Genomic DNA, 11,437 nt, shown 5'->3' on the forward strand with positions numbered 1-11,437 from the left:
CTTCCTGTGGTTACCGGGGGGCTGGAGAGACCGGGCAGGCACAGTGTTATGCGGTGGAGCGCACGGTGTCCCCAGTGCAGGTGCACAGCCCGGTGCGGTACATTCCAGCTCCGCGTATCGGCCGGGCTAGAGTGGGCATCGAGCCAAGTGCCATGAAGCCGGCTCTACGCATCTGGTCTCCAGTGCGTCTCCTTGGGCCGGCTTACATGGCACCAGCCTTGCGCACGGTGTCCCCGGTTCGCCTGCATAGCCCAGTGCGGGCTATTCCACCTCGCCGCACTGGCAGGGCGACCGGGACCATTCAACCGGGTAAGGTTGAGCAGGCTCGGTGCTCAAGAGCTCCAGTGCGCCTGCACAGCCCGGTCTATCCGTCACCACCTCCACGCACCAGCCCTCCGGTGGCAGCCCCCCGTACCAGGCTGTCTCTCCGGCCCATCCTTACAGGGGCTCCCTCCTCTCCAGCGCCGCCAGTGCCGCCCGTCTGCCCAGCGCCGCCAGTGCCGCCCGTCTGCCCAGCGCCGCCAGTGCCGCCCGTCTGCCAGGAGCCGCCAGTGCCGCCCGTCTGCCAGGAGCCGCAGTGCCACCCGTCTGCCAGGAGCCGCCAGTGCCGCCCGTCTGCCAGGAGCCGCCAGTGCCGCCCGTCTGCCAGGGGCCGCCAGTGCCGCCAGTCAGCCAGGGGCCGCCAGTGCCGCCAGTCAGCCAGGGGCCGCCAGTGCCGCCAGTCAGCCAGGGGCCGCCAGTGCCGCCAGTCAGCCAGGGGCCGCCAGTGCCGCCAGTCAGCCAGGGGCCGCCAGTGCCGCCAGTCAGCCAGGGGCCGCCAGTGCCGTCAGTCAGCCAGGGGCCGCCAGTAAGCCAGGGCCGCCAGTGTCGCCAGTCAGCCAGGGGCCGCCAGTCAGCCAGGGGCCGCCAGTGCCGCCTGTCAGCCAGGGGCCGCCAGTAAGCCAGGGGCCGCCAGTGCCGCCAGTCAGCCAGGGGCCGCCCGAGCAGCTGCCCCTCTGTCCAGAGCAGCTGCCGCCCCTCTGTCCCGAGCTGCTATCGCCCCTCTGTCCCAAGCTGCTGCCGCCCCTCTGTCCCGAGCAGCTGCCCCTCTGTCCCGAGCAGCTGCCCCTCTGTCCCGAGCAGCTGCCCCTCTGTCCCGAGCAGTCGCCCCTCGGTCCCGAGCAGCTGCCGCCCCTCTGTCCCGAGCGGCTATCGCCCCTCTGTCCCAAGCTGCTGCCACCCCTCTGTCCCGAGCAGCTGCCCCTCTGTCCCGAGCAGTTGTCCCTCTGTCCCGAGCAGCTGCTTCACCTCTGTCCCGAGCTGCCCCTCTGTCCCAAGCAGCCCCTCTGTCCAGTGGGGTCATTGAGAGGGGTGGCCATGGTGAGAAAGCCACGGAGGCGGACAATAAGGCGGACTAAGACAATGATGAGGTGGAGTCCGCGTCCCGCGCCAGAGCCGCCACCGCGGACAGACGCCCACCCAGACCCTCCCCTATAGGTCAAGGTTTTGCGGCCGGAGTCCGCACCTTGGGGGGGGGGGGGGGGGGGTACTGTCACGTTCTGACCTCTATTTCCGTTGTTTTGTATTTATTTAGTATGGTCAGGGCGTGAGTTGGGTGGGCAGTCTATGTTTGTTTTTCTATGTTTTGGGGCATTTCTATGTTTTCGGCCTAGTATGGTTCTCAATCAGAGGCAGGTGTCATTAGTTGTCTCTGATTGAGAATCATACTTAGGTAGCCTGGGTTTCACTGTGTGTTTGTGGGTGATTGTTCCTGTCACTGTGTTTGTTGTCACAGGATAGGACTGTTTTGCGTTTTCACATTTCTTGTTTTTGTTAGTTTGTTCATGTGAAGTTATTTATTAAAAACATTAATCAAAACAACCACGCTGCGCTTTGGTCCGCCTCTCGTACGGACGAACGTCATTACAAACGCGCTGGAGGAGTGATGGTTGTTGTAAATGGGCCTCTGTATACCTATGTACAGTCGTGGCCAAAAGTTTTGAGAATTACTCAAATATTAATTTTCACAAAGTCTGCTGCCTCAGGTTGTATGATGGCAATTTGCATATACTCCAGAATGTTATGAAGAATGATCAGATGAATTGCAATTAATTGCAAAGTCCCTCATTGCCATGCAAATGAACTGCATTTCAGCCCTGCCACAAAAGGACCAGCTGACATCATGTCAGTGATTCTCTCGTTAACACAGGTGTGAGTGTTGACAAGAACAAGGCTGGAGATCCCTCTGTCATGCTGATTGAGTTCACATAACAGACTGGAAGCTTCAAAAGGAGGGTGGTGCTTGGAATCATTGTTCTTCCTCTGTCAGCCATGGTTACCTGCAAGGAAACACGTGCCGTCATTATTGCTTTGCACAAAAAGGGCTTCACAGGCAAGGATATTGTCTAATGAATTCCCTTTCCGATTGTTTGGGGCATACGGAAAATTGCTTGTCCGGAGAAGACAAGGTGAGTGCTACCATCAGTCCTGTGTCATGCCAACAGTAAATCATCCTGAGACCATTCATGTGTGGGGTTGCTTCTCAGCCAAGGGAGTGGGCTCACTCACAATTTTGCCCGAGAACACAGCCATGAATAAAGAATGGTACCAACACATCATCCGAGAGCAACTTCTCCCAACCATCCAGGAACAGTTTGCTGACGAACAATGCTTTTTCCAGCATGATGGAGCACCTTGCCGTAAGTGATAACTAAGTGGCTCGGGGAACAAAACATCGATATTTTGGGTCCATGGCCAGGAAACCCCCCAGACCTTAATCCCATTGAGAACTTATGGTCAATCCTCAAGAGGTGGGTGGACAAACAAAAACCCACAAATTCTGACGAAATCCAAGCATTGATTATGCAAGAATGGGCTGCCATCAGTGTGGCCCAGAAGTTAATTGACAGCATGCCAGGGCGGATTGCAGAGGTCTTGAAAAAGAAGGGTCAACACTGCAAATATTGACTCTTTGCATCAACTTCATGTAATTGTCAATAAAGCCTTTGACACTTATGAAATGCTTGTAATTATACTTCAGTATTGTCACTCCCTGACCTTAGAGAGCCTTCTTATGTCTCTATTTGTTTGGTCAGGGTGTGATTTGGGTGGGCATTCTATGTTCTTTATTTCTTTGTTTCTGGCCGAGTGTAGTTCCCAATCAGAGGCAGCTGTCTATCGTTGTCTCTGATTGGGGATCATACTTAGGCAGTCCTTTTTCCCACCTGTGATTGTGGGTAGTTGTCTATGTGTAGTGGCCTGCGAGCACTACGTAGCTTTACGTTCTTTTGTTATTTCTTGTTTTGTTGACGACATTCGAAATAAAAGTATAATGTACGCTCACCACCCTGCGCCTTGGTCCGATCATTTCAACGAGCGTGACAAGTATTCCATAGTAATATCTGACAAAAAAATCTAAAGACACTGAAGCAGCAAACTTTGTGAAAATGTATATTTGTTTCATTCTCTAAAATTTTGGCCACGACTATAGGTATTCCAAAAACAAAACCATCCGTTTCCAGCTACAATAGTAATTTACAACATTAACAATGTCCACACTGTATTTCTGATCAATTTTATGTTATTTTAATGGACAAAACATATGCTTTTCTTTCTAAAACAAGAACATTTCTAGGTGACCCCAAACTTTTGAACGGTAGTGTGAGACTGAGGCTCAGTAATCGAGGAAGATACTGATTTCACCAAAGACGCACCAATCTCATCATGACCTGCTGCTGATTTCTTTAAATTACCAATTACCTCCATCACCTCCATTACATCAGGAGTATCAAACTGGAGCAGAGAAGGGAAATGTCCCTTAATGTAATCCAAGGGATTTCCATACATTTTCTAAATCTTATTTGACAGAGAGGAAAAAAAGTTATTAAATTCACATGAAATAACATCAGGATCACTACAGGGCTAATATACAACAATACGTTGAGATGGGATAGTTGTAGATGCTTTTTTTTATTCAATAGCTGATTGATGATTTTCTAAGTTTACTTTATGTTATTTAAAGATTCTTGGAATTACTTTTTGCAATTTGCAGAATTCAGGGGAGAGGGATTTATGAGAAAATGTTATCAAATTTTTATATTTTTTATGAGGATTTTGAGTGACCAAGGTTTCCAGAACCCTTCTGCTTCTCTCTTATGTGGTTAACTAAGAGAGAGCAGTGGTGAAACACATAATTGAAAGATGGGAGAAAATACTGGTAAGCAGACTCCACATCAGCCTGATGATACATGTTTTTAATCTTCATTATTAATAAAATCCAAGGTTGATGCAAGGATATGAAAGAAACTACCAATGTCAGAATCAGGTGCCCAATAGATGCATCCAATTACCACTTTTTTACTACCAAAAAATGAAAATGAAAAGAGATTCAACATCAGTGGACCTCGCACAGATGTAAGTGTGAGGTCCACTTTTACAAATAATTGAACATGTCTGAACAAAAATGGACACTCCTCCTCCCACTCTTGATGTCCTACAGTGGTGAACAGCATTATAAGGAGACGTGATAAAGCATGTCTCTTCAGTCAACCATGTTTCTGAAAGGGCAACAATGGTGAATAACTAGTCAAATCAAATTAAATCAAATGTATTTGTCACATACACATGGTTAGCAGATGTTAATGCGAGTGTAGCGGAATGCTTGTGCTTCTAGTTCCGACAATGCAGCAATAACCAACGAGTAATCTAACCTAACAATTAAAAAAACTACTACCTTATACACACAAGTGTAAAGGGATAAAGAATATGTACATAAAGATATATGAATGAGTGATGGTACAGAACGGCATAGGCAAGATGCAGTAGATGGTATCGAGTACAGTATATGCATATGAGATGAGTAATGTAGGGTATGTAAACAAAGTGGCTAGTGATACATGTATTACATAAAGATGCAGTAGATGATATAGAGTAGAGTATATACAGTGGAGAGAACAAGTATTTGATACACTGCTGATTTTGCAGGTCTTCCTACTTACAAAGCATGTAGAGGTCTGTCATTTTTATCATAGGTACACTTCAACTGTGAGAGACGGAATCTAAAACAAAAATCTAGGAAATCACATTGTATGATTTTTAAGCAATTAATTTGCATTTCATTGCATGACATAAGTATTTGATACATCAGAAAAGCAGAACTTAATATTTGGTACAGAAACCTTTGTTTGCAATTACAGAGATCATATGTTTCCTGTAGTTCTTGACCAGGTTTGCACAAACTGCAGCAGGGATTTTGGCCCACTCCTCCATACAGACCTTCTCCAGATCCTTCAGGTTTCGGGGCTGTCGCTGGGCAATACGGACTTTTAGCTCCCTCCAAAGATTTTCTATTGGGTTTAGGTCTGGAGACTGGCTAGGCCACTCCAGGACCTTGAGATGCTTCTTACGGAGCCACTCCTTAGTTGCCCTTGCTGTGTGTTTCGGGTCGTTGTCATGCTGGAAGACCCAGCCACGACCCATCTTCAATGCTCTTACTAAGGGAAGGAGGATGTTGGCCAAGATCTCGCGAAACATGGCTCCATCCATCCTCCCCTCAATACGGTGCAGTCGTCCTGTCCCCTTTGCAGAAAAGCATCCCCAAAGAATGATGTTTCCACCTCCATGCTTCACGGTTGGGGTGGTGTTCTTGAGGTTGTACTCATCCTTCTTCTTCCTCCAAACACGGCGAGTGGAGTTTAGACCAAAAAGCTCTATTATTGTCTCATCAGACCACATGACCTTCTCCCATTCCTCCTCTGGATCATCCAGATGGTCATTGGCAAACTTCAGACGGGCCTGGACATGCGCTGGCTTGAGCAGGGGGACCTTGCGTGCGTTGCAGGATTTTAATCCATGACGGGGTAGTGTGTTACTAATGGTTTTCTTTGAGACTGTGGTCCCAGCTCTCTTCAGGTCATTGACCAGGTCCTGCCGTGTAGTTCTGGGTTGATCCCTCACCTTCCTCATGACCATTGATGCCCCACGAGGTGAATGACCATCATTTTGAACTTCTTCCATTTTCTAATAATTGCGCCAACAGTTGTTGCCTTCTCACCAAGCTGCTTGCCTATTGTCCTGTAGCCCATCCCAGCCTTGTGCAGGTCTACAATTTTATCCCTGATGTCCTTACACAGCTCTCTAGTCTTGGCCATTGTGGAGAGGTTGGAGTTTGTTTGATTGAGTGTGTGGACAGGTGTCTTTTATACAGGTAACGAGTTCAAACAGGTGCAGTTAATACAGGTAATGAGTGGAGAACACGAGGGCTTCTTAAAGAAAAACTAACAGGTCTGTGAGAGCCGGAATTCTTACTGGTTGGCAGGTGATCAAATACTTATGTCATGCAATAAAATGCAAATTAATTACTTAAAAATCATACAATGTCATTTTCTGGATTTTTGTTTTAGATTCCGTCTCTCACAGTTGAAGTGTACATATGATACAAATTACAGACCTCTACATGCTTTGTAAGTAGGAAAACCTGCAAAATCGACAGTGTATGAAATACTTGTTCTCCCTACTGTACATACTGTATACATATGAGATGAGTAATGTAGGGTATGTAAACATTATATTAAGTAGCATTGTTTAAAGTGGCTAGTGATATATTTAGTCCTGAACATCTTTAAAACTAAGAGCATTATCTTTGGTACAAATCATTCCCTGTTCTAGACCACTGCTGAATCTGATAATGAATAATGTGGATGTTGAGCAAGTTGAGGAAACTAAACTGTCATGGTCAAAACCAATTGATTCAATGGTCATAAAGATGGGGAGAGGTCTATCCTTGATAAAGAGATGCTCTGCTTTTTTGACACCACACTCCACAAAGCAAACCTTACAGGCTCTAGTTTTATCTTAATTATTGCCTAGTCATGTGGTCATGTGCTGCAAACAAGGAACTAGAAGAACTGCAGCTGGCCCAGAACAGAGCAGCACATCTTGCTCTTCACTGTAATCAGAGGGCTAATATCAATACTATGCATGCTTGTCTCTCTTGGCTAAAGGTAGAGGAGAGACTGACTACAGCACTTCTTTTTCTAAGAAACATTAATGTGTTGAATATTCCTAATTGTTTGCATAGTCAGCTTACACACAGATGTGACACAGTCACAATACTGCCACCAGTCTTTTCACAATCCCCAAATACAGAACTAATTAAAGAAAATGTCAATATTATATAGAGCCATGATTTCATAGAACTCCCTTACATCTCAGATTGCTCAAGTGAACAGCAAACCTGGTTTAAAAAAACAGATAAAGCATCACCTCACGGCACAATGCCTCTCCCCTATTCAACCTATATATTGTGTGTATGTACTTATATGTAGGCTATGTGTGACATTTTAAATGTATGTAGTTCTGTCCTTGAACTGTTCTTGTCTATTAATGTTCTGTATTGTGGCATGTTTCGTGTTTTGTGTGGACCCAAGGAAGAGTAGCTGCTGCTTTCACAGCTAATGGAGATCCTAATAAAATACCAAATACTTCTTGGTTGGCCAGCACAAACAGATTATTGTTGTTCAGTTCGGGGTGATGAATATAAATATATACAGAAAGGAAACTGGAAACAGTCAAGCCCAAACTAAGGATTCAAACCAAAAATGAAAGGCCTCATGGACACCAAGAAAACTTGCAGCCTCAAGGCACCGATGCATAATCAGACCTTGCCAGCCCCTGGACCTGGCTGCTGCTGCCCTGGGGGATGGAGTGTGGAAGTGGTCTAGTGCGGATGACTTCTGGGTTAAGTGAGAAGGGTGTTAAGTAGGCGGCTATGCGGGTCATGTTTTGGAGGACGCATGTCTCAACCTTCGCCTCTCCCGGCCCATTGACGAGTTGCCAAGATGAGACAAGGCTGTAACTAGCAGGTGGGTAAATCTTTTTAAATAAAAAATGAAATAATAAAACAAATTATATTTGTCTCGATACTCCAACATTTTGGATTTGAGATAAAACATTTTCATATGAGGCGACATTTTAGAATGTCACCTTTTATTTGAGGGTATTTTCATGCTTATCTGTTTCTCTTTTTATAAATGAAAGCACTTTATCTATCTAGTACCCCCATTTGAAGGTTTCATAAGTATTTTGACAAAGTCACTTATATGTGTGTTAATGTAGTCAAACATTTAGTATTTTGTACCATATTCCTAGCACGCAATGACTACATCAAGCTTGTGGCTCTACAAACATGTTGGAAGCATTTGCAGTTTGTTTTGGTTGTGTTTCAGATTATGTTGTGCCCAATATAAATGAATGGTAAATAATGTATTGTCATTTTGGAGACATTTTTATTTAAAAAAAGAATAGAATATATTTCTTCTACATTAATCTTCTACACTTCTACATTAATGTGGATGCTACAATGATTATGGATAATCATGAATGAACTGTGAATAATGATGCGTGATAAAGTTACAGAGGCACAAAGATCATACCCCCAAGACATGCTAACCTCTCACCATTACTAAAACAGGGGAGGTTAGCATTTTTGGGGGGGTATGATACAGTGCATTCGGAAAGTATTCAGACCACTTGACTTTTTCCACAATTTGTTACATTTCAGCCTTATTCTAAAATTGATTAAATTCGTTTTTTTCCTCATTAATCTACACACAATACCCAATAATGACAAAACAAAAACAGTTTATTTTTTATTTTTTGCTAATTCATTAAGAATAAAAAACAGAAATACCTTATTTACGTTAGTATTCAGACCTTTTGCTATGAGACTCGAAATTGAGCTCAGGTGCATCAAGTTTCCATTGATCATCCATGTTTCTGCAACTTGATTGGAGTCCACCTGTGGTACATTCAATTGATTGGACATCATTTGGAAAGGCTCGAGTCCAGGCTCTGTCGCAGCCGGCCGCGACTGGGAGACCCATGGGGCGGTGCACAATTGGCCCAGCGTCATCCTGGGTAGGGGAGGGTTTGGCGGGCAGGGATGTCCTTGTCCCATCGCGCACTAGAGACTCCTGTGGCGGGCTGACACGGTCGCCAAGTGTACGGTGTTTCCTCCGACACATTAGTGCGGCTGGCTTCCGTGTAAAGTGGGCATTGTGTCAAGAAGTAGTGCGGCTTGGTTGGGTTGTGTTGTGTTTCGGAGGACACACGGCTCTCGACCTTGATGAGACAAGACTGTTACTACCAATTGGATACACAAAATTAGGGAGAAAAAGGGGTAAAAAATAAATAATTTGGAAAGCCACAAGCCATGAGGTCGAATGAATTGTCCATAGAGCTCCGAGACAGGATTGTGTCAAGGCACAGATCTGGGAAAGGGTACCAAAACATTTCTGCAGCATTGAAGGTCCCCAAGAACACAGTGGCCTCCATCAATCTTAAATGAAAGAAGTTTGGAACCATCAAGACTCTTCTTAGAGCTGGCCGCCCAGCCAAATTGAGCAATCGGGGGAAGAGGGCCTTGGTGAAAGGGAGGCGACCAAGAACCCGATGGTCACTCTGTCAGACCTCCAGAGTTCCTCTGTGGAGATGGGAGAACCTTCCAGAAGGACAACCATCTCTGCAGCACTCCACCAATCAGCCCTTTGTGTCCATACAGTAGCCAGTAAAAGGCACATAACAGCCCACTTGGAGTTTGCCAAAAGGCCCCTAAAGGACTCTCAGACAATGAAACAAGATTCTCTGGTCTGATGAAACCAAGATTGAACTCTTTGGCCTGAATGCCAAGCGTTACATATGGAGGAAACTTTGCACCATACCCTACGGTGAAGCATGGTGGTGGCCGCATCATGCGGTGGGGATGTTTTTCAGTGGCAGGGACTTAGAGACTAGTCAGGATCGAGGGAAAGATGAACGGAGCAAAGTAGAGAGAGAACCTTGATGAAAAACCTGCTCCAGAGCGCCTAGGACCTCAGACTGGGGCAAAGGTTCACCTTCCAACAGGATAATGACCCTAAGCACACAGCTAAGACAACACAGAAGTGGCTTCATAACAAGTCTCTGAAAGTCATTGAGTTGCCCAGCCAGAACCCGGACTTGAACCAGATCAAATATCTCTGGAGAGGCCTGAACATAGTTGTACATCGACGCTCCCTATCCAACCTGACAGAGCTTGAGTGGATCTGCAGAGAAGAATGGGAGAAACTCCCCAGATACAGATGTGCCAAGCTCCCCAAATAATTAAAAGTTGAAAACCTATATTGAAAACATAAAAACATAAAAATGACTAGCTAGCAGCAGAAGTTTGCGGTCAAAATGTAGATGACCAACAGCTTCTTTGAAAATGGACACTGTTGGTGTCCTTTACCAGATAAAGAGAGGAATGACAACCAACAGATGCACATATTTTTGCTGCTTGTGTTTGTTTGTGTATACTCTGAGTCTGAAGGTTATCACAAAGTCATCTTTCAGCATTACTTTCTGCAGTTTTCCACCTTTATAGTGTTTACAATTATACTGGGGCGGCAGGTAGCTTAGCGGTTAAAATGTTGGGCCAGCAACTGAAGGTTGCTAGTTCTAATCCCTGAGCTGACAAGGTGAAACATCTGCTAGCCAGCTAGTTAAGCATACAAAAAACTATCTACACTAATTGTTCCATGGTCGCCATTAATAATGGCCAACACTGACTGTGACCCCTCTCTGAGGTGTCTCGGGGAGAGTTGGGATATGCATAAAACACATTTCCACTTCACATATGTGAAATAGGACAAATATGTACAAGCACCCACCAAATTATTATTATTTAAACTTTCAATCTGGATCTTCCGAACTGTTTCGTACTTCATACTTCCAGGTCCTGTCCCCTAATATTTTGAATGGGCTTGACGAATATATTATCAAAATCGTGTGATATATATATATATATAATTATATTTGTGTTTGTGGATGAATTTACTTTGGCCAGATGCCTTTTATTACGTTTTTGCACTGAAGACCATTGTGCTACGTTTTTACCCATTGAAGACCATTCTAAAAGCCTACAAAGGCAACAAAAAAAATACAAGGCTACTTCCTGAAAAATGCTGCGTCACTTTCATAGCATATTTCACCCCTGTAGATATATAGATCTGAGAGAGAAGTACTGAATCTACTTGAAAGTTGTTACATTGAAATGTCTCAATAGCTTTCTTGTCTATAGATTTAAATGGATCATGTAACACCCTTGTACAGCGGCTTGAGAAAGTATTCACCCCCTTGAAAAAAAAAAACCCCAAAAATTGAAATCTTGAGCGTGCATGACTATTCAACCCCCCCCCCCCCCCCCAAAGTCAATACTTTGTAGAGCCACCTTTTGCAGTATTTACAGTATTTACAGTATTTACTGCAAGTCTCTTGAGGTATGTCTTTAAAAGCTTAGTACATCTAGCCACTGGGATTTTTGCCCATTCTTCAAGGCTAAACTGCTCCAGCTCCTTCAAGTTGGACGGGTTCCGCTGGTGTACAGCAATCTTTAAGTCATTCCACAGATTCTCAATTTGATTGAGGTCTGGGCTTTGAC

This window comes from Oncorhynchus mykiss, chromosome 8, assembly GCF_057628025.1.
Source record: "Oncorhynchus mykiss isolate SJ-2025 chromosome 8, ASM5762802v1, whole genome shotgun sequence".
NCBI lineage: Eukaryota > Metazoa > Chordata > Actinopteri > Salmoniformes > Salmonidae > Oncorhynchus > Oncorhynchus mykiss.